Raw genomic sequence first — 5,473 nt, forward strand, 5'->3', positions numbered from 1 at the left:
CTGTAGGCTTCTTGTGTGCCTATGGGTATCTCTTTCTTTAGGTTAGGGAAGTTTTCTTCTATGATTTTGTTGAAGATATTTACTGATCTTTTGAGCTGGGAGTCTTCACTCTCTTCTATACCTATTATCCTTAGGTTTGATCTTCTCATTGTGTCCTGGATTTCCTGTATGTTTTGGGCCAGTAGCTTTTTCTGTTTCACATTATCTTTGGCAGTTGTATTGATGATTTCTATGGAATCTTCTGCTCCTGAGATTCTCTCTTCTATCTCTTGTATTCTGTTGGTGATGCTTGTATCTACAGCTCCTTGTCTTGTCCTAAGGAAGCCTTTCCTGTAGAGAGGATTGATTTCTCTCTAATGGCATTAACCAATTTGGCAGTGACAGCTGCTCTTTCCCCGTTTGCCTTGTTGCATCTTAAGACTCACATTCTGTTCTCTGCCAAGCCTTTTTCCTATCTTTCCATTCTCCCATCACAGGGCTGAGTAGTAACTGTGTGGTAGCCTCACTGCCATGCTCCCCCAACATTTCCTCTGTCAAACAGGCAGTCCAGTATTTTGTATTCCAGTCTCCTTTTAGTTTTCACGTCATGTGCAGGATATAGCCATAATTTTGCCAGATTGTAAAATGAACCGGCCCAGTCCAATGCCCAATAGAATCCTTGTCCTCCTCTAAGACATCCTGAGCCGGGATCTCATGGTGCACATGTCTCTTCACATTCTGGTCTTCCACAGCATCATTATAACAGCCCACCAAGCTTTCTGTTCGCAATATTTTTAGGGTTCCAAACAGCTCCCACCTCCTCTTGCAGATTAGTAAAAAAAAAAAAAAAGAAAGAAAGAAAGAAAGAAAGAAAGAAAGAAACTCTTCATGTGAATGGTTATCACAGCACCTAGTCTTACTCTCTGGTCTGTGTTAGTTACTTTTCTGGTTGCTGTGGCAAAGGATATGACGAAAGGCACACAGTCCACCATGACAGGGAAGGCATGCTGAGGAAGGAACATGGTACAATGTCTAGTCACACTGTGTCTCCTCCAGTCTGGTGGCCAGGGCAGAGGTGGAGAGGGAGGAGAGAGAGAAAGGGAAGGAGAGAGAGGGAGGTAGATTCTTGTGCTTGGCTTGCTTTATTATTCACCCCACACCCTTTTATTCAATTCATGGATGGTCCACCTTAGTTAAGCATCTATGGAAACACCTCATTGATGTGCCTCAAGTCTCCCCTCTTAGGTACGTCAGTACAGTTTAGTTGACGGTGAAGAGTAACCATAGCACCTCCCTACCCAAATGGCTCATAGAGCAAAAGCAGCAGTGGCTGTCTTAAGAGCAGTGCCACCTGAATTCTTGACTTAATGTGGGAACTCACTGGAGGGTGGAAGGTGGCTGTGTGAAAAGAGCTAAATCTTTAAGGGATGGGACGCTGTGGTTTGTAGCTATTGGATGAGTTGCGAGACAGATCTAGGTCTTTACCAGGACTTCTACCAGTACCGTTTATCAGGTACCCGCAAGAGTCAGCCAAATCCCTCAGATGACGGTTCATTAAATCTGTGGATTTAAATGGGAAAAAAAACTTTGACCATATTCTGATAATCTTCTGGACTGGGACAGCTCCAGTCTTCTTAGTAAAGGCCACATAGTGGGAAGTCACCATCCCCAAGAATGGCAGCTCTCACAGCACAACCAGTAACAGTCTTGAGTCGAAGCTTAAGCCTTTTACAGTGTCATTCGTGGCAGAGAGAATTATGCACCTTCCACTAAGACCCAGAGATTTTTCTCCCCTGGGAGGGGGAGAGGTGAGAGGCACAGTGGGATGAAATGGCAGAAATGCATCGTATAGTGAATGGAATGAAGACATTTTTAAACAAGAAGTAATGGAAAGGAGTAAGAGGAAAATGTCCCAGGAGTCCGCCATTGTTCCTTGCTACCCCTTTAAACACAATTCAGAGGTTTATGACAGTCTTTCCTGAGTTTTCAACATTTGTAAACGAAGATTACGTCCCATAAGGAATCCCTAGAGAGCTTGATCAAAAGTGTTAATGTTGCTGGGCTGGTGAGATGGATGGCTTCGTGTGAACGGACTCTTGTCGTGACCAACGGGACCCATAGGGTGGATGCAGAGAACTGATTCCTGAAAGGTGTCCTCTACGGTGCATACCAGTCTGTATGCTGTGTCATGTGCAAGCCCACACACATGCACACATTTTTAAAAAATGGAGAGCATTGTAGTGTTCATAACCATCAGTCGAACAAACCCTCAGCCAGGGCGTGGCCTCCACGCATTCATCGGGTTCCCATAGAAAGTAAGGATTTCCCAAATTGCAAAAGGGGCTTCAGGGGCAGCCAAAAGAGATACCCACGCTATGCTGTGCCACGGTGAGCCACATAGGAGGGTTTCTCTCTTCCAAAAACTTCAGGTCCTTGGAGGAAGAGAATCATTTTTTCCTCACTGCAACAAGCTCACTTTCTATATTACAGCGTACCGAGGCCACACCATGTCCATATGGTTGGCATTTTGTGCACGAGTTTCCCGCACACACACAGAGATTTAAACCCTCCCAGTTTCTTCTTTTGAAAGCTGAAACTGTCCCACAAGCATTTGAATTCTTCTTTAGAAGCTTCAGACTGTTGGCTCTGGCAATGGATGAATCAAAAGTTCCCCATCACCCGAATCTAATTTCTCCGAACTCGGAACACAGAGCTTTATGCCGACAGGAAATGGTGTGAAAGGACTCCGTTTGCTACGTGGGAAGGTAGAGTATAATGCTGAACTGACTTCGCCTCTTTGATGGTCATGGTGAGCCTAATACTAATTGGTATCACAGCATGAATCCCAGTAAGTAGATTTTCTATGTTTCCTAAAGTTGTGGAAATAACTGGTATAATATTGCTATAGGTAAAGCAATAAACGGCACCAAATTCTTGCACCAAATGTCTATAATGGGAGAGACCAGAACATTAGGCTTCATCGGAAGTCTTCCTGGCATTCAAGGCCAACCTCTGTAAAATGTAGGTTGAACTCAGCCAGAAATGCTCACAGAGGACACAGCAGTTTTGCATTATTTGCTTTCTTCCTGCTTGTTTGGGAAATGGGAAATTGCTTTGATTTGTGAATATGCATACACGTCAGGTGTAGAAAGAAATATTGGCAGTGGTTCATATTTGAAGAGTTCCAGTGAAAATGGGAGTTAGATTACACTTTACTCTCACAATCTTAAAAACAAAAATCACGAAAATCATGCATGTGTGAATGCGTGTGTGTATGTATGCACGTATGTGTGTATGCATGTATGTATGTATGTATGCATATGTGTATGTGTGTGTACTGTCTGGTTTTGTGTGTCAACTTGACACAAGCTGGAGCTATTACAGAGAACATAGCCTCCCTTGAGAAAATGCCTCCATGAGATCCAGCTGCAAGGCATTTTCTCAATTAGTGGTCAAGGTGGGAGGACCCAGCCCATTGTGGGTGGTGCCATCCCTGGGCTGGTGGTAGTCCTGGGTTCTATAAGAAAGCAAGATGATGGGTTCTGTCCTCAGCTCTTGAAAAACAAAAACAAACAAAAAACAAAAAACAAATAAAAAAAAAAAGAAAGAAAGCTGAGCAAGCCAGGGGAAGCAAGCCAGTAAAGAACATCCCTCCATGGCCTCTGCATCAGCTTCTGCTTCCTGCCCTGCTTGAGTTCCAGTCCTGACATCCTTTGGTGAAGAACAGCAATGTGGCAGTGTAAGCTGAATAAACCCTTTCCTCCCTAACTTGCTTCTTGGTCCTGATATTTGTGCAGGAATAGAAACCCTGACTAAGACAGTATGTATGTACACATGTATACACATATGTGTATATATATGTACCCATGTATGTATGTATGTATCCATATATGTATGCATGTGCACATATACATGTATGTTGCATGCATATATGTATGTGTGTATGTGTGTACATATATGTGTGCATATGTGTATGTGTGTGAGTGTGTATACCTCATGCATGGAGGCCAGAGGTCAATGCTGTGTGTCATTCCTCAGGTGCCATTCACCTTATTTTTGAGATAAGAACTCTCGATAGCTTAGAGCTTGACAAGCAGGCTGTGTTGGCTGGCCAGTGAGCCCCAGGGATCTGTCTGCCTCTTCAGAACCAGGATTATTACATTTGGACACTGAGCTGAGGTTCTTATGCTAAAGCACATTACCAACTGAACGTCTTCTCCAGCCTCTACCAGTGTTTCACATCCCAAGTCCTGGGTTCTTTGCAGGACTTTTCTGATAACCGTTGAGAGAGTAGCAGCTGGGTGTAGAAAGAGGAAAGCTCTCAATAGATTTGTTTGGGCCACTTCAGAAGATTTGAAATTGTCTACTGCTTTCGGAGATGGTCTGGCAGGACCCACGATGAGAGCTGTGAAAGACTGAGAATTCACCATCTCTTCCTGACTTGTGCCTAACATCAGAACAGAAGCCTAGGGTTCTGGTTGTTTGGGTCCAGAGGATCGGCTCTACAACTAAGAGCAGTCGTTGCTCTTCCAGAGGACCCACGTTCGGTTTCTAGAACCCACATAACGGCTCGCAAACACCCATAGCTCCAGTTCCAGGGGATCCAACACCCTTTTCTGATTTCCGAGGAATTCCGGGCACACATACATGCATGCAAGAAAAACATTTGTAAGCGTAAGATAATAAAATAATTAAAAAGTTTTTAAAAGGGTGCCTAACTCTCCCGCCCCCCACAGACTCTGAGGCTGGGTTCACCCTTCAGATCTCTGCATGCAAATCACTGTCCTAAGGCTCTGATCTCACGTATTTGGTTCTCCACAAGCTCCCTGGGCATGATGCAGTTGGGACAGAGTATTTCCCTGAGAGCCCACCAGAGGGCAGACATGCTGTCGGGTCTGCCGGAGAAGCACCCGCTTTCTTAGGAGTAGGCTATAATGTGTTAGTGTATAATTTATGTGCCTGTAGGCACTGTAAGGTAATATAATTGGCTTGTCAGAGCAGCGGTGTTGTTTGCTTTGAAATATGCCCATCAACAGCCGCTCTTAAAGCCGTTGGGAGTGTGCTAGGACTTTTGATGCACTGATTTAGAGAAGCCCCTCAGGCTTACCTGGACCTCACTCATTAACTTTCCTCACACCGTGTTTAGACGAACAGAACAAATTCATCAAAAACAGCGGTGTGGTTTTTGTTTCTGAGCCCGATAAGCACTCTTGCGACTGCATTCGATGGCTTCCCTTAATACATAGACAATTTTTTTTAAAGGATGCGATGTGTAACGGATATCCGTTTTAAGGAGGGTAATGGAGGGAAGACACTCTCTCCAAAGCTGGCTCAGGAGAGTTTAGCAAGGCGTGTGTGTTAGCTTATGCGTGTGTGCATGTGCACTCTCTTACTGCAAGAGGAAGAGCGCCATTTTCTGAGCCTCCATATGGGATGCCTTCTGGAGGAAAACAAAACAAAAAAAAAAAAACAACCAAAAAACAACCTTCTGTTA

This window comes from Rattus norvegicus, chromosome 17, assembly GCF_021556685.1.
Source record: "Rattus norvegicus strain SHRSP/BbbUtx chromosome 17, alternate assembly SHRSP_T2T, whole genome shotgun sequence".
NCBI classification, from domain to species: domain Eukaryota; kingdom Metazoa; phylum Chordata; class Mammalia; order Rodentia; family Muridae; genus Rattus; species Rattus norvegicus.